Raw genomic sequence first — 20,027 nt, forward strand, 5'->3', positions numbered from 1 at the left:
AAAAAAAAATTACCAAAATTATATAGCAGATCCAAAACCCCTCTTCTCAAGGAAAATTTCAAAACTGTTACAAATAAAAAAAACAAGTAAAAGCAATATCTGGTCCAGTAAAGGAGCCCATGAGAATAAAAGCTGGCCTCTGAAGCCAAAGATGATGATAAATCCTTCTTTACATATGTCAGAAGACTAAGAAACAATACACTGTTTTTCTCTGAATGTAATCAAAATCACCTCTCCTGTTCTGACTGGATAGGTAATGCCAGCATCCTTGCAAACAAATTCAATGCCAATTTCACTTCCGAGACTTCAGTCCAAAGTCCTAAAATATCTGAAGCCATTACTCCCCCATTTATCTTTTAAAGATCATATAGAAGTGCTAACCAAGACCAAAAATATTCCCACATAGATCCTGACAGTATAGTTGGTTGCTTAGTTATGGTAAGTATTCCTGTGCAGACCAGTTCCTTAACTCAATCACTTCAATCCAGCTCAGTAAATTTGTGCTGTAACTTCCAGTGGGCAGAGCCTAAGCTTTTTGATAGAATCAAATTATGTCCTCACATTTCAAACAAATGTTCATATCTCTGGAACCTTAAGGTTTAAGAAAGAAGTATGAATGGCAATGTCTTCAGCACAAACTATTTTTATAGTAGTAGTATTCTCTATGTTCTAAGTCTTAAACTGAATTTTATAAGTCACAGTAACTATTACATATATGATATTTTGTAAACAACTTACAATAGCTCAGCAACCACTCAGGTCACACACATACTGTTAGCATTTTATTCATCTCGCTGAGAGCTTTCATGTGGGGCTAAGGAGTTTTGTCTGTGCCACTTGGTTGTTGAGATATTCAGAAAAATGTGAAAATTATATCTGTATAAATTAATACCAGAAAAAGCAACAGTTAATATCTCTTTACCTGCACTAGGCAGAGGTCACATATTAATGCAGTTGTTTGCCATTGGGTAATCTTTAAGATTAAATCTTTTAAAACCTTGTACATAGATGGTTTTGGAATTATTGATGCAAATTTGAACAAGCAATATTTGATGCCTAGAGGCGTCAGTAGAAGTTAACTGCAGAAGCACCTCTAGAAGCGTCACTCAGATGTAATAAGTTAAACTATTTAACCTAAGGTTAAATGAGTGGTTCATAGGTAAGTAAGTAATAGGCTAGCTGCTCTTGTGAACCATTTTAATCCTAGTCAGTTTTCCTTTTTATGCTTAAATTAACCAATCCCATTTGGTTAGATTGGCTTTACCCATCTCATGGTCTATAATTATATATTACCCCAAATGATAATTTGTTTGTGTCTTTCAGCTTTTCCCGGTTAGGGGTCACCACAGTGGAACTCCGGTCCGCTAATGATTGGCAGTAGATTTTTTACGTGCCGAGTTTGCTAGCCCTGACGCACAACCTTCAACGAAGGTACGTCCATTCACGCATGTCTCCACACAGAGGAAGCTCTAGCTGAGAATCGAATGGCACAACGTCTTGCTGTAAAGTGACAATGCTACTGCAGCACCACCACCACATAACCAAGATTATATCATAATATTAATAATGCTGCATATCATAATCTGTTCACTTGCAGAAAGACTACTACCAGATATGAGTTGTGCTGTTTTATAACAGAATAAAATAGAAATGGACAACTTAAGATATTACATGATTTGTAGAAAATGATGTATCTTTTTTAAAATGCCAAACTGAAAGTGAGTATGCTAATTATTCTAATATGTCTCACCAAGTTTTGTGTAAAGAAGGAATTAGTGGTTATGTATCAAATGTTTAACACAAGACTAGCACATAACATTTTAGAAATGCAACTTTTTTTAATAGTCATTCAACAAAGTGAACTGAAAAAGAAAACTTGATTTTAATTGTAAAAAGACAATGGGCAGGATTCACGAAGGCTTGCACGGAGTTTAAGAGATGTGCAACACTCCATGCAAGCCTCGCGATCCAGGAACAGCCCTAAACTCCATGTAAGAGACCAGCTAAAACGTATCTTACACGGACTGGGCGTGGACATGCTAAATACCTCACTTGCAGCTGAAAGGTATGCAAATGAGGTATATTAGCGATCCACGAAGCATAAACCAGTCCGTGTAAGAGACGTTTTAGCTGCAGAAATGTACTCAGTTGAACCCTGAGTACGTTTCTGCAAATTCCACAACGGAGCCATGTCAGCTCCAAAAAAAGGGTGCATATGACTCAGGCAGCATGCCAATGGCTAAATATGTGGCCATTGGCAATATAACCCGATGCCAAAATATTAAAAAAATATATTTTTTTCCGGTGATCGCCGATGTTTAAACCCAGCGCAGCCCCGCGCAAACGGGCTGCGCTGTATAAAATCATAAAAAAGAAGGTTATAAACCCACAAATGTGGGTTTCATGCAATACATGGAATGACAATGCAGGGACCAGCAGACCAAAAACAACATGGCCACCGTGTAGTGGTTGCTAAGGGGGGAAGCGGAGTCTAAGACATGTAACTAAGCATTAGTAGGCAATGTCATGTAAATGAGGGTTAGGGTACTGAATCTCACAGTCACATAGCAAATAAGCACAGTCTGAGTAGTGTAAGAGATACATAAGGGGAGGAATAGAGTAGGAGATAGGTGACATCACAGGGGGGGAATGGTAGAAAGAAATGCAGTTCATTGGAGGTCAGTGTAACATGACAGATGACAGACACAGATCATGGAAAGAGGTGTGCCACTAGATAAGTCATGGAAAGTCAAGAAATGGAAGGTGTACACTGTTACTTGCACCAAAATTTCTTGCTGGGCGTGCATGCGCACGTGTGCACGCCATGAAGCGCAAGTAGGGCAGTGTGCACACGTGTAAGGCAGACTGAGCATGTGGGAGCATATTGGGAGATGTTTAACACTGTGCTGGTGTGCGCGCGTGTAGGGCAGGCTGAGTATGTTGGAGGCTGTTGGCAGACGAGTAACAGTGTTTGCGCAGGTGTGCGCGCGTTTTAACCTGAATAAGTAGATTCTGAACCGTGTAAGCACGTGTGCGCACATTTAAGCCACTGTGAGCATGTTTCTGATGGTATGCACGTTGCTCCCCCCTGAGGAAACAGAGAGGAAAAAGGAAGCAACAGAATTAATAGGAAGCTAGCAGGGATAACTGCTGAAGCTAGCAGGTGAAAACAATTAGAAGCAGGCAATTACACAGGCAGAATAGTAGCCCAGCCCAGCACTTAAAACTCTGCAAACAGTAGTGCAGGATGTTTCTTTTAAGAGACACTGCAAGACAGGAGTAAGCTAATAGAAGTGAAAACTGAAAAAGCTTAACTCAGAGCAGAAATGTTAGGGGCTGCTATAGCTGTCATAATGAGACATAGGTGACTTGCTGAGGGTGGTGACAATGCAGATGGTGCCAGACAACCCACAGTGAGGAGACGGAGAAGAGTGTACAGGCCCAGGGTCACCTACCACGGGTTACATGAGCTGGAGACAGTAGAGCGCTATAGAGTGGACAGAGAGCTCCTGCAGCAAATTGTTGAGCTGTGCAGGCCACGCCTCACACACAGAACCAACAGAGGGGAACCCATCCCAGTGGAAACCAAGGTATGTGTTGGCCTAAGAATACTAGCAACAGGTACCTTCCAGAGACCAACTGGTGATATGATGGGGATATCACAGGCATCAGCCTCCAGGGTACTGTACCAGTTCCTGGATGCCATGTCAGCACATGTCGGTGATCATGTATATTTCCCCAATGCCCGTGAGGTATTGGCCAACAATATGCATCTCTTCCAGCAAATAGTGGAATACCCTGAGGTAGTGGGTGCAATAGACTGCACGCATATACGCATCAAAGCACCAGCCGGTGAGAGGGGTAGGGCCTACATTAACCGCAAGGGCTTCCCCTCCATCAACTTCCAGGTTGTGTGTGATGCCCAGGGCATGTGTGTTGGCTGCCCTGGGAGTTACCACGATTCCCACATCTGGCATTTGACGCAGCTGTACCAGACATTTGCCAATGGGGACATCCCACACGGACACCTAGTGGGGGATGCAGGTTATGGACTGGAGCCGTGGCTGATGACACCCATCAGAAACACACACACACCTGAACAGGAATGCCATAATGAGGCACATGCACAGACACGTAATGTAATAGAGCGTGTGTTTGGGCTGCTCAAGTCACGGTTCCGGTGTCTGCACACATCTGATGGAGCCTTGCAGTACACACCAACTACATGTACCCAAATTGTCATGGTATGTGCTATGCTACATAATATGATCTTGCGAAAACAGCTGCAGCAGGACCAGCATAGGTTCATAGGTTCATACTAGGCTATCTGCCCAAGGGCATTTATAAGCCTAGCCCATAGTTATGTGGCTTTCGCCACCCCTTTAGTTTGAATAAAAACTATGCCTATCATTTTGCTGTGCCTCTGTCAAGCAGTGACGCTGAAGTAATCCCTGGGGTATATCTGCAATCTCCCATCCATTGGTCAAGATTCCTCTTGAACAAGACCAGAGAGGTGCTCTGCCTCACATGTACCGGGATTTTGTTCCACAGCATAGGGAGTCTCTGGGTGATGAATCTGTCCCTCCAGCACGTTCTATTTATAACCGTGTCAAGGTTTAAGTCTCCGCCCTTGTGGTTCTGAGGGATCTAGATTTTTGAGGTGAAGCATATTCATCAAATCTGGGTTTGACATGGCCTTATATGTCAGGCACAGGTCACCTCTGAGCAAGCGGTATGAGACTGAATAGAGCTGGAGTTCTTTCAGTCGGGCAGCATAAGACATATTTTGAGACCCTTTATCCTTTTGGTGAGGAACTTTTGGGGCCTTTCAAGCTGCAGCAGGTCTCTGGTCAGATACATTCCGAACGGGCATTGTACTCAATCATAGGTCTAATAAGTGATGTGTACAGGGGGACGATGACCTCCCTTGATCTAGATGTCAATCCCTTCATGTTCACGTGGGTGAGATAGAAGGTTTTCCTAACTACTTTAGCAACATGAGTGTCAAACGAAGGCTACTGTCAACCTGGCTCCCCAGATCTCTGATGACTTTTCTGTGCTCAGTGGATTGCCACCTATATGGTAGCTAGGGGTAGCCTTGTTTTTCCCAAAGGGTATGACTATGCATTTTTTGGCGTTTAACTTCAGGCCATGGCTCTGGCACCAGTTATCCATTTCTGCGAGGCCCTTCTGGAGGATATCTGTGTCAGATGTGTTTTCGACTATGGCGCCCAGTTTGCAGTCATCTGCAAACTTTGTCAGCCATAACCCTCCTGTGTTTGCTTGTACTTCAGAAAAGTAGATGCGAACAAGAGTGGACCCAGGACTGAGCCCTGTGGGACACCACTTGTGACAGGCTTTGAGTCTGACATGGCTCCAGCAACTCTGACCCTGTGGGTTCTGTCACTTAGCCAGTTTGCAACCCATCTTGTGATGTATGGGTTTACATTCAAGCTGATGAGTTTTTCGATGATACCTGAGTGGGGTATTGTGTCAAGGCCTTTGCCAGGTCGAGGTAGGCTGTATGGACTGCCTTTCCTCATCAATGGCCTTGGTGACTGTCTCAAAAAGTCAACCAAGTTTAAGAGGCAGGATCTGCCTTTGACAAAGCCAAACTGAGTTGGATCCAAAGTCTGCAAGTTCCTATGTCTTTATTTATGAGTTCCATTATGATCCTCTCCATGGCTTTGCAGATAAGGCTTGTCAAGCTAATGGGGCGGTAATTTCCAGGGTCTGTGGAGGCACCGTCCTTATGAAGTGGGACCACAGTCGCCGTGCGCCACTCCTTGATGCGTATCCTGAGGTGAGGCTAAGATTAAACAGCTGTCCTAACTGTGGGTTTAATTCCTCATTGAGTTCATGAAGCACACAGCCGGGGACACCATCCGGTCCCATGGATGCTGTGTTTTTTGCCTTAGTGAGGGCAGTTCTCACCTGGGCGTTGGAGATGTTTGGGGGGCTACAATCCTCTGGAATAGATATCTCTCCTTTTGGGGGGGAGAAGTTTGCACTGAACCTGTCAGCGCAAAGGGCCGAGCCAAACAGCCCCCCACCATTGCCAAGGCCATCACAGGCAGAGTGTGACTCTGAGGAGGAACAACCTGAGCCTGCCCCAGTAGGCAGAAGGAGGCGTGCCCAGTATGCCCTGGCCTTGGCAAAGAGGCAACGCATAGCACATACACTGGCTCAGTAGGAACCCTGGGAATGATACCCCCTCTGACTCACTCAAATAATAACATGGATGCCTAAAATGACATTACCTGCTCACAAACATGTACAGGGAAGTGTAATATGCGCATCCGACAGAGGCAGCCCTGCAGCACCACCTGAGGCATGAATGCCATGTGTTAAGTAATGTAACACCATGTATTATATGCACACATGAGCACCCTAACATCCACCGTCACCAAGCATGAAGCCACAAAATGACGATGGGATGATCAAGTGCAATAACTGGCTGAAGTAATGCAGTTAGTCAAAGGGGAGCCAATGTGTTTCAGGCTGGGAAGACATGCGGAGCATGACATGATGCACCACCTGCTAGGGGTGGCGTGCACCTATCATGCCATGCCCCATGGATACTGGCAAAGGCTGTCAGTACCCACAGCATGCTCTGAATAGGTAAGTCTCAAAACACAAACCCACCTTCATAGGTTCTACAAGGGATAGGAACCTAGATGTAATGCTACCCGATGACAGATGTCTAAACAGCAAGATATGTGCAGTGTAAACGCACACAGTATGGAGAATGTAGATACCAGTCCTGTAATAGAGAACTGGGTCAAGGCTCACATCAGCACCCTAACACTACCAGGTCACACCTCATACTGTGCTGTACAGCCGCAAAACATGGAACAAGCTACAAAAGGAGGGTGACTAGCAAGAAATGGCAAGGATAACCACACCCCCATGTTGGTACCACAACAAGAAGCAGCATGGATTAGCCATGGTCAAATACCAATGGCTAAAACCGCCTCCCAGTATATAGCCTGCTGCAGACTACTGTCCTAATACCAGGAACTGCACCTGACCTATGTCGGAATACATGAATATATCAAGCCCCCCAAACCACATTATATTGCTTGACTGAAAATACCCAGACATACACCGGGAGCATTATACTAGCACCAACACAGTAGGAGAAACTTTCCCAGAATCCATAAACCAAAATGCCCAGGAACAATGTACCACTCCCACAAGAGGGGTAAGCATACTGGATGTGATAATCAGCAACATGTGTACTGGATGGCAAGATGAGAAGTGTACCCTCACTGGTAAGACCAGACCATAGAGTAATCACACTGGATATACACATCCTGACCCCAGTCCCTGGCCAGAATACCACAGTGAAAAACATGTGTAAAGCATAGGTTGCAGCCCTCAAAACCGATGTTGAATCCACAAAAGGCCCTGTGCAAGTGCAGAATATAGGACACACCACAGAACATGTTATACAGGCATTCCATGAACACAGCCAGGAATGCTTGGAGTATGCAGTCACAAATAACAACAACACACAATGCCATACACGCAGGCATCTGGCATGCTGGACTCCAGTCATTACCAAACCATGCAAGAGAATGAGGAAGCTACCACATGATAGAGCAAACATAAAAAGGGAAGTAATCACTGACCAGTAGTATGGCAATAACATATGTTCACACATACAATCCACTAAGTCCAGCCACAACAAGTAGAATCTGTGAATCCAGAGGCAATGTGACACCAGTCCCAAGTGCACAGACAACCACAACACCCCCCAATAAATTCAAATATATGTTTTAGATGCATCCATGTATCCAAACCAGAGGTTGAGCTCCACCAACTCAGTACTGTTAAAACTAGTCAGGAGGAGAAAGTAACCACATACACCACAAACCCAGTCCCACATAGACCTACCACAACTGTAAACCAAACACAGACAAATATTCCCAGAGGCCTTAATTACAAACACACCACACCAACAGAAGCCTCCAAAGCAGATCACAAGCAACCACAACCTTCAAACATAGCACATGCAACGAATAGTACGCAAAGCTGGTGTGTGCCAAACAGTCACAGGCCAGAAGGAGAAACAACATGCCTGATACAGTCGTAATATGTGTCTGTATAGGCAGACACACTGCTCTCCCACTCACCAGACTGAACAAGGGAAAGGGTAGAGTAAGCTGCCTGTAGGCTGCCACAAAATGCCACATAACACAAGTACGCAGGTCACCCCAAAGCAAGCAGAAATATGATGCACTCAATGTCCATGCTGGTGTGAATTACCTGAGATGTACCACCCTAGTCAACATGAAAAGAGACATGGATGGTCCCTCTGAGTATGTACCCCAGGCCGGTATGACACTGGCTGTGTGCAGCATCCAACCCTCACCAAGAATGATGCCACAGTACAAACATAGAATGCTCATGTTTAACAGCTGGCACAGTTACAGCTGTCAGTCCAAGAGGGTCTAATGTCTGTCTGCTTGAGATGTCAAGCATGACAAGCCATGCTGCTGTTCCAGGGATGGCTTGCAGCTGTTATCCGTGTGTGTCTGGATACTGGATAAGGCCTTTGCCGCCTCCATAGAGCCGGCAAGACCAAAAAGACTACCCACCACCCTAGAAAACATAAGTGGTAGGAAACATAAGGGTAATGCTGACCAATGCCAGATGTGTAAACTGCAATATGCATGCCCCTGAGGCACTTCCCATTATGGAGAACATTGATGTCTGTGCAGTGACAGAAGCCTGCTGCAAGCCTAGTGATAGCACACCAGCACTACTAGGTTATACCACATATCATGTGTTATGGCCCCAACACCTGCACCAAAACATCAAAGGAGGGGGAGTATCCATATGCAGCACAGACACCCATATGGCCAGGTAACTGACAATGCACAAAGCAGCGGAGACTACCCATGTGCACATAACTGTAGTCAAAACTGCTGTACAGTCTGTAGCATGCGACAGACCACACTCTCACACATAAGAACTCCTCTCAGACATCCTGAAGACACTGGACAGTATGAATGTCCCACCAAATACCAGACAAGGTACACACAAATTACCACATAGGTGTCAAACCATTATGTATGCAAGGAGTAATCAGGGACCCAGGTCGACATTAATCTGTCATGTGACACTCACAATGCCAATGTGGCTATGAAGATTGTCGATATTGGACACCGTATCATGAAAGGATTCACATCAACATCAACAGAGGTCACTGTGCTGCTGTACTGTTCCCTTATCAGACCCATAATCTAGTACAATGACTCATATGGGATGTACCGTACGTGACACCTGCAGCGGTTCAGAAGACCTCATAGTTACCCCATCAACAGGATAAAGGGTGTGAAATATATGTCATATGCTGCCTGGCTGTAGACACCCCAGCTGACTGCAGTCACAGACTGCCTACACAGAGGCATTGTATGTCTGTTGTACAAGGCCATGTCCAACACAGGAGTAATGGACATGCTCCACCACAGGAAATCAAAGCCATTGGAGCTGTGAGAGTCACAGATGTCGGCCTCAACACATAATGAAATAAGATGTGCTGGAGGGACAGATACATAACTGAGAGGCTCCCCACACCCAGAAACAGGATCCCAATCCATGGTAGGCAGAGCCCCTCACTGACACCCCTCAACAGGAATATTGCCAAGTGGATGGATGACCGTACATGTATACTGGGGGTCCTCACTGTGTCACGACCAGACAGGGGCACAGTGAAGAACTTCATAAATGGCCTAATAGAACATAGCAAGGGGTGGCGAAAGACACACACACTCTGGCTAGGCTTACTAATGGCCTAGGGTGTATAGCCTAGTATGAACCCATGAACCTATGAAGATACAAAACATACAGGACACTAAGGATAATCACAAGGCTTACGCAATTGATGGTAGGAACCATGTTGGGCATCCACAGATATGCTCCGAATCACACAGATATTACAAACAACATACCAAACACACACACATATTGCTAACATACAACCTGTCAGGTGCAGTGCAAACACCCCCCCCCCCCAGAGTGCAAAATACCTATCCCAGCAGACTGATGGTCCCCTGACATTGCAGATGCTGAGGTAACAGCCATCATCTGCAAAGCAGAACACACAGCAGCAAAGGTAAGTGATGGTGTCCTGTGCTGAGGCCAACATGGACTCCAAGAATAATGGAATACCAAATCACACTACTGCCCAATGTCAGCCTTACCACAGGATATGTACCCAAAGAGTAGTGTACAACAATAGTGGTCCATCACAACAAAGGTGTTGCCTGAATGGATACTCCAAACTACCACCCCAGGATCCTGACAAGCTTGTTCTGCACAGCTATGGAAAGGATCAGTATGTACCGCAGACAGAAGGCTATTGTGGACCTACTGATACTGGACCCTACACAGTGTGGCTGTCATAACTGCAGAACCTGCCCCTAAACATGTCTGACCCATTTGAAGCAGTCATTAAGGTCATTGATGAGGGCAATGTGGTCCACACAGTGTAGCTGGACCGTGCATATGCTTCTAGACAATACCGTACGAGTTCAGTATGGATATGTTCACCAGCTTAAATATATACCCCTATGTCAGTAGAGGGGTTGCAAACCGGACCAAGGACAGAACTGACATGGTCAGACATGCCGCATCCATGTCAGACTACAAAGCAGATATGAGTGGCATCCCACAAGGCCTGGTCTTGGCCCCCCCCCCGTTCTGTATATATGTCCCATAGGTATAGGCCAACATGGAAGGACTGTGACTGAATATGTATGCAGAGGAGTACAAACAGCCCACCATATCCGACCCCCAGCTGACACAAGCAACCCACAAAAGGGCCACCTACAAACAGACAACTGTAGCCATAGCCATGTCAGCAAGCTAATTGCAGAACTGTGTATAGACAACCACCGTGGATATACAGTAAGTGCCCACAAATTACCACACAGGTGTTAACCCATGAGGTACCTAACATATAATGTGAGACCTGGGTGCAAAAGGTGATAGATATCCTGCACTGGACAAACATGTGGCTGTAGTGTTCGCAGAAACATATACTATATACCCACCCAAACATGAAGGTTGGCAGATGTAGATAAGGGGAACTCACTGTGGCTCTGCGGTCATCCTCCATCAGCGTCACAAGTGACTACAATAGCCCCTGTGGGATATACCGCAGCAGACACCTCCATCAACTGTAAAGTCCACAACAGTACCCCACCAGGAGTAGCAAAGAGCATGAACAGATGCCATGTGTTGCCTGATTAAACAAACTGCAGCCCCACACACCGCCATACTTCCTAGCTACAGGAAAGCTGTGCCTGATGTATGAAGCCATGTCCAACCTGGAATGAATGAACATGTTGCACCTTGTACAATCTGAATGGCAGTGAGCTATGCACATGAGAGACCTGAACCCCAGCACTGACATACATAGGACAAGCTGTACAGAATGATCCATAACACAGAAGGCACCCCCACTCTTCAGTAAACTCCTGGTACAGGTCAGCCAGAGAGTCACATATTGACACCCCTCAAGAGGAATCCTGATGAGTGGATGGGAGATGGTAGGCTAACCCTGGGTATCACTGTTATGTCAGAGGTAGATGGAGGCACAGTATACTAACCATGACATATGTCATGGCAAACTCCAGTTACAATGTGTGTCAAAGGACAAACACACCCTGTGACTAGCATCAGAAATGGCCTAGGGAACATTGCTAGTGTTTGCCAATGTCCACCCATGTTGTGGAATACACTAGCAATGTTGGACGAGCCTGGTGTAGGTAGTCCATATCTGAACATATTGCAACATGGACATATGTGCACAACTGGCCCCTACACAGTCTGTTGTGCTCACTATGAAGATGTCAAGCAGTCATAGGACTAAAGCCCAGGATACTGTCCACCGCAGTGAAAGTACTGAACCAGTACACTATACGGTACTACAGTGTTAGGTCATTATGAAAGTATGTTGAGAACTGTCTGCAAAGTATCCCATGCAATCCCTGCAGGCACAGTATAATCCCTGTTGTGGCAGACACGAAGCAGTTGGCCAGTTAGTACACAACATGACACCCAACATACAACCATAAATGTGAGATATTGTTGAAGTTCATACACACCCAAATATGTGGTGGACTTCAGAGTGCAACATATGGAAAGCTCACACTGGGCATGCTCGCACACTTTGATAAATGAGGTATATGTCAGACAACATGCCATGGAAAGGCTGAACTGGGCATGCTCACACACTTAGGCCATATCTCCATTTAGCAGTTGGCCACACATATCTGGTATTTGTACGTGTCAGTCCAGGAACCAACCACAAAACAGCAATCTGCCCAGTGCACACAGTAAATGACTACAGAGACATAAGTGATATAGTGGATCGCCGTCATATGCAAACATCTTCCACAGATGCACAAGTTGGTCATAGGAACAGGGAATGCTATGGCAATAAAGACCTGCAAACAGTAGAACAGCACAACAAATATTGTGCATCCGACAATTAAACATATGGGTGTAGAGGTCAATACTAGGCTTGTTGCCCTAGGGAATGACAGCTCAGCCAGAGTGTGCTTGGCATCTGCATCCCCAGGACAGTAGGCTGCTGTGCCACTGTAAATTAGGTCACAGAAGGCAACATGTGAGGCTAGTGAGCTGTGCCTCTGTCAAGCAGGGGCACCGTGGAGGTCCCAGGGATTGAATGTGCTAAGCCACAGCCATGTTGTTGGTGTGTGCTGTGAGAGGGTTGCTGAGGATCTCTGACAGTAGGTGTCCGTCAATAACAGACTGAGGGGAGCCCTATCTGCATTCTCTGGATGATTCCACTGTCAACACTGTGTTGTAATGAGTATGTGTGAATGAAGTGCCGTGCCGGAACTGTTCACAGATGTCCTCCCTCTGTGGGCTACAGCACTGCAATGTATTATGTCACTCTGTCTGTTGTACGGCGCATATATGGCTGGTGTACAGCTGACAGGTGTCTTGTTGTGGAGCAGTCATGGGTATATGTGGGATAGCATGACCAATGCAAACCGTACACATGCTCATAGAATGCAATTGTCAATGATTATGCTGAGTGGCCAGTATAGTCCCCCAGCATGGGTCCTCTGAAGTCATCCACCCCAGTCTACACAAGTGTAGAGTCTGCTTGTGCTAAATACAGTTTGTGTCAGTGACAACCTTGCCTGGGGGTGGAGATGGGATATGGATGTCCAGGGAAAGGTGGGTATGGTCAGATATCAACAATGGTGGTCTATCTCTGGTGTGGAACAGTGAGTACCCACGTTGCAGATGGACAGGTGCAATATGTATTCCCCCATGTGGCTGTGGTGTGTGGTTCTGTCATAGCACATGGACCCACAAATTGTAGTAGCTGTAGGGTAAAGTGGTAGAGGCCTGAGTAGTTTTCACACACAATATGCCTGTACCTGATGTTAACAACTGGAATGGTGTATGTGAACACCTGCATATCCTGGCACTGTTCCCAGGGAAGCTAAGTGTGTGTCCTGGATGTGGGTGTGGTGTTCTGGACTGGTTGTGTTGTGTGTTACAGGTCCTGTGGTCCCAAAGCACGGTATAGAACATAACCTGCCAGTGCGATGTGCATATCTGACCCTGACGTAGGTGGCTGCAAATGCATATATATGCTATCCCCCACCTGACAGGTAGTACTACATGTACATACCTCTGTAGAAATAAAGATGTCAGCACCCTATAAATACTACAGGTGCAGAACAGATGCCCAGTAATTCGGATAGTGCGGTCTGCTAATGCGTCTTCAAGTGTCATAATATAGTTAGGTAGGGGTTCAAATCCTGCAAATGCTCAGTGTGTGTGTGTGTGGGGGGGGGGGTTGTGTGTGTGAAAGGCTGTGAGAGGGAAATGTCCCTTTTGGCAACTGGGAAAACACACTACAGGATGCACATTCCCCTTTCTAAACACTGATGATGTCAGCACCCTATAAGTACAGCAGGAGAAGGGAAACCTCCCAGTAATGCGAATAGCGCGCTCTACAAATGCGTCCATCTTGAGTGTCATAACATAGTTAGGTAGGGGTTTGAATCCTGTACATGCTCAGTGTGTGTGGAGGGGGTTAGTGTGTGTTCAAGACAGTTTGAAAGAAATATCCTTTTTGCCAACTAGGAGAATACACTACAGGATGCACATTCCCCTATCTAAGCACGGATGATGTCAGCACCCCATAAGTACAGCAGGAGAAGGGAAACCTCCCAGTAATGCGAATAGCACACTCTGCTAATGCGTTCATCTCAAGTGTCATAACATAGTTAGGTAGGGGTTTGAATCCTGCAAATGCTCAGTGTGTGTGTGTGTGTGTGTGTGTGTGTGTGTGTGTGTGTGTGTGTGAGGGAAATGTCCCTTTTGGCAACTGGGAAAACACACTACAGGATGCACATTCCCCTTTCTAAACACTGATGATGTCAGCATCCTATAAGTACAGCAGGAGAAGGGAAACCTCCCAGTAATGCGAATAGCGCGCTCTGCTAATGCGTCCGTCTCGAGTGTCATAACATAGTTAGGTAGGGGTTTGAATCCTGTACATGCTCAGTGTGTGTGGAGGGGGTTAGTGTGTGTTCAAGACTTTGAAAGAAGTATCCCTTTTGCCAACTAGGAGAATACACTACAGGATGCACATTCCCCTTTCTAAACACTGATGATGTCAGCACCCTATAAGTACAGCAGGAGAAGGGAAACCTCCCAGTAATGCGAATAGCGCGCTCTGCTAATGCGTCCGTCTCAAGTGTCATAACATAGTTAGGTAGGGGTTTGAATCCTGTACATGCTCAGTGTGTGTGGAGGGGGTTAGTGTGTGTTCAAGACTGTTTAAAGAAGTATCCCTTTTGCCAACTAAGAGAATACACTACAGGATGCACATTCCCCTATCTAAGCACGGATGATGTCAGCACCCTATAAGTACAGCAGGAGAAGGGAAATCTCCCAGTAATGCGAATAGCGCGCTCTGCTAATGCGTTCGTCTCAAGTGTCATTACATAGTTAGGTAGGGGTTTGAATCCTGTACATGCTCAGTGTGTGTGGAGGGGGTTAGTGTGTGTTCAAGACTGTTTAAAAGAAGTATCCCTTTTGCCAACTAGGAGAATACACTACAGGATGCACATTCCCCTATCTAAGCACAGATAATGTCAGCACCCTATAAGTACAGCAGGAGAAGGGAAACCTCCCAGTAATGCGAATAGCGCGCTCTGCTAATGCGTCCGTCTCGAGTGTCATAACATAGTTAGGTAGTGGTTTGAATCCTGCAAATGGCAAGTGTGTGTGTTTGGATGAGGGGGGTTAGTGTGTGTGCAATTTTGCGTGAGGGAAATGTCCCTTTTGGCAACTGGGAGAACACACTACATGATGCACATTCCCCTTTCTAAACACAGATGATATCAGCACCCTATAAGTACAGCAGGAGAAGGGAAGCCTCCCAGTAATGCGAATAGCGTGCTCTGCTAATCCGTCTGACTCGAGTGTCATAACATAGTTAGGTAGTGGTTTGAATCCTGCAAATGGCAAGTGTGTGTGTTTGGATGAGGGGGGTTAGTGTGTGTGCAATTTTGTGTGAGGGAAATGTCCCTTTTGGCAACTGGGAGAACACACTACAGGATGCACATTCCCCTTTCTAAACACAGATGATGTCAGCACCCTATAAGTACAGCAGGAGAAGGGAAGCCTCCCAGTAATGCGAATAGCGCACTCTGCTAATGCGTCTCTCCCGAGTGTCATAATATAGTTGGGTAGGAGTTTGAAACCTGTAAATGGCATGTGTGTGTGTTTGGATGTGGGGACTCTGTGTGTGTGCAATTCTGTATGAAAACATGTGCTTTTTTGAAATCAGGGGATCACACTACATGATGCACATTACCCTTTCCAAACAGTGATGATGACAGCACCCTATACATACAGCTTGAGAAAAACATCTGCCAGTACTCAGAATAGCGCAACCTGCTACAGTGTCACTCTCAAGTGCCATAACATATTTAGGTAGGGGTTTGAAACCTGCAAGTGTGTGTGTGTTTGGATGTGGGGAGTTTGTGTGTGTGCATTTCCGTATGAAAAACATGTTAGTTTTGGCAATCAGGAGCTCACACTACCTGATGCACATTACCCTTTCAAAATACTGATGTTGTCAGCACCCTATAAGTACAGCCAGAGAAGAGGAACTATCTAGTAATCCGAATAGTGCGCTTTGCTGATGTGTCTCTCTCACATGTCGTGACTTAGTTAGGTAGGGGAATGAATCCTGCAAATGGCAAGTGTGCATGTGTGTGTGGGGGTAGTAGGGTGTGTGTAAATGCAAGTGTGAGAGAACAGATCCTTTTGGCAAATACTACAATACACCAGATGCTGCATATTCCCCCAGTAAACACAGGGGATGTCACCATACTATCAGCACAGCCAAACAGGGCCAGTTGGCTAGTAATGCCAATAGTGCACTCTGCTACTGTGTCTATTACCATTGTCAGAGTACAGATAGGTATGTTTTGGTAACCCACAACTGCCACGTGTGGTTGTGTCACACAGTATGACCTTGTGTGGGTCTTTGTACATAACAATGCATGCCATTGCCTAAACCAGCAATGGCATTGCACACATGATGTATGTGTGTGACACATACACATAAATACCTGTGACCTGCAGTAGTTACCATGTCTGACACATGCCTTGAGTGGATAAATGGTATTTGCAATGTATACCAATATGACTGTGTCTTACTGTGCAGGGTCTGCACGCGGTATGTGTCTATACAGTGTGGGTGTATATGGTAAAATACTTACAGCAGGGGATACACATCTGGTCTGGGCCATATAGTATACATGTAGTCGATGTACAGGTGCTGCATGTTCCCACCTGCTGTGGTAGTGGTAACATGTCATTCCACTGCAATTCAGTGACCACATGCTGTGAACCCTTCAACTAGTATGTTGTAGCTACAGTAATGCTCACGCACAATGTTTGGCTGGATGCAGTCCAGCCATATAAACACAGTTCTTGAGACTGTCATATTGCCAGTGTTGTTATGGAGGATAGGTGGTCTTCCTGTGTATGGGGAGGGTTGTGTGTGCCAGGCTATGAACCAGATGGCAGTCCGACACACTGTTAGCTGCACATGATTAGGCCCTGATGCTTTGTGCTGTGCCAACAACCTGGAGGTGTGTGTATCTGTGGTACCTTGGGATACCACCCCCCTGTCCATGTGTGTTACATGTGTAGGGGATGACAGGCATGGTATGGGGCATAACCTGTCAGTGATGGGTAACGCCTGTGAGCCATGAATCAGGAATCTGGTACTGCACAGACATTGCAGTTCACCGTGCTGAGGACAGTGTCCGGTGCATGCATCTTCCGGTGTACACTGCTGTTGTGTAGCAGCACTGTTAGTGTCCTAACCTGTGTGATACCCACGGAGGTGGCTATGTAAACCGTGTCCTGCAGCATAAGGCAGTATGTGTGTACCAAGGAGCTTTGCCATTATACATCGGGCCATGGGTGTCACGTGCAAGATGACCCTTGCACATCATTCTGGCTTCCCTAGCATGTAAGCACACATTGACAGCCAGCGGATACCCTATGAATGACATTGGAGACTGAGCATAATGTAGACATACAACACCCTTCCCACATATAGTGGTAGCATACCTGGTGAGGGTATGTTGGCAACCAAGATCAGGCTCATACTGGCCTGTGCCACATGCTGAGAGATCCATTCTATGTTCCCTATCGTGTAGTCCAGGGAGGTATGTCTCAGGTCAGCCATACTGGCATGGTCAATGAGTGAGTCATATGTGTCCATGCCTCTGACTGACCTGTATGCATGTGTTCTGTGGTGGACCATAGTGCCCCTGAGGCATATCACTGTGACCTTCACCAGATACAGCCTGTTGAGTGGGACCCCAGTGCAGCACCCAAGACAGGTACCTGACACGTCTGTAGCAGGTGTGTTGTGTAGCCCTACAGGCTGTGAGTGTGTGGCACAGGGGATGTGTGTGCCATGTGTGGCATGTGCTCTGTTCCGACGGAACATATGCCTGTGTGCCAGCTGCGGAGGTGTGTGATGCTCAGGCAGGATGCTATTCTGAGTCCCCACATATGCCCCAGTGTGTTCAGCATGCTGTCAGTGTGTGTCAATGTCTGACTTGTATTGTAGTCATTGTAATATATTTTATTTATTTATTTATTTATCCTACATTTGTTGACCGGGATAGTCCGACTGGATGCATGTCCATTTCCAGCAGAGGCCCTGGGAGAAAAGCTACAAGGGTAAGCAGATACAGCATTACATAATACCAGCATTACATATTACAAACAGATTATTTACAGAGATTACATAAGTAAGCAAGTTAAACATGTTCCACAGGTTAAAGCTAGTCCTGAGCACAAGTCAGGATTAAATTAAATTACACAGTAAACTGGTTAACAGATTTTACACATTCGAGTTAGCCAGGCTTGACACATTGACATAGCCAGTTAAGTGACAAATGTTGTTTGAGTCTAGTGTTAAATTGACCTAAGGTGGAAAGTAAGGTAATATCAGCTGGAAGTGAGTTCCAGGATCTACTTACAGAGTTTACAAAGAGAGAATCACCGGCTGTGTTATTAAATTTGCTAGTCTGAATTAGTAGTTTGTTAGAGGATTGAAGCGGTCTAGGATTGTTATAGGGGGTGATAATATTTGAAGTGCAGGAGTATTGTCCGGATTATAGAGGATTTTATAGGCCATAATCAGTTGGTTATACTGTATTAGGCTGGGTAGTTCAAGCCAACCAAGCTGATTTAGATTGATGCAATGATGTGTCCTAAAAGGCAGCCCAGTGGCAAACCTGGCAATGTGGTTGTAGCAAATTGAGTGTTTAAGGACTGTCTTGTTCATATTCGAGAGTAGAGGGGATGCATACAGAAGGGTTGAAAGAAGGTGTGAGCGAGCTATGGCACTTTTAGCTGGAGGGGTTAGGAAGGCTTTTATTCTGTAAAGTGACCCTAGTTTTTTATTGATGGTTTTGATAATTTGGTTAACATGTAGGTCACATTTGAGATTATTGTCTATGATGACACCTAATAGTTTAGTAGATGGGTCAGGGGAGATTATTGTGCCATCAGTTGATGTTATGGTAAAGGTGAAAGCGGTAGACCTACATGTTGGTGAAATAACAGCAGTTTAGTTTATTTGGGATTTAGGATCAGATGATGTTCAGAAAGCCAGTTTTCTATTGTATTAAAGGTGGTCTGGGTAGCTGACCTTAACTCTACTGGAGATGTGGCTGAGCAGATCAGAGTAGAGTCATCAGCATATTGGATACAGCTGACTTTTGGGATGACAGTATAAAGGTCGTTAATGAAGATGGAGAACAGCAAGGGCCCTAGTATAGAGCCTTGTGGTACTCTGAGGGTGTTAGGTAGAAGGTTAGAGAGTTTGTTCTGCCAGAGGCCAGCCTGCTGTCGACCATGCAGGTAGGATTGAAACCATTGGAAGGCTCCAGTATCTAGACAGAATGTTTGCAGGGTGTGGATTACAAGTTGGTGATCAACCATATCGTATGCCTTGGAAAGATCCAAAAAGAGGGCTGAGGATATATAATTAGTGTTGCAAGTATGGTTTATGGTGTTAGTAAAGGCTAGGAGGCCTGAAGTAGTGCTGTGATGAGAACGGAAGCCATGCTGAGTGTCTGCCATAAGGCGATTTTGGATTAGGTGGTGCATGAATTGTCTATGAATAAAGTTTCCATAATCTTTGCAAGTGGAGAGAGTATAGCTATTGGCCTATAATTGGAGAATTCAGTACAGCTGCCTCCTTTGTGAAGTGTGATTACATAGGATATTTTCCAGATGGTGGGAAATTTAGATTCTACCATGGTTCGTTTGATTAGTTTTGAGACGGGGTAAGCAATAGCATCAGCTGATTTTTGTAGGTACTCGGCAGGGAGTTGATCAGCAGAAAGTGTAGTGGGTTTTACTTTTTCAATCAAGGTACGGAGAAGTGAAGTGGCGACTGGTTGGCAGCTGAACGC

The sequence above is a fragment of the Protopterus annectens genome, chromosome 6.part1 (assembly GCF_019279795.1).
Source record: "Protopterus annectens isolate FY-2018-M chromosome 6.part1, PAN1.0, whole genome shotgun sequence".
NCBI lineage: Eukaryota > Metazoa > Chordata > Ceratodontiformes > Protopteridae > Protopterus > Protopterus annectens.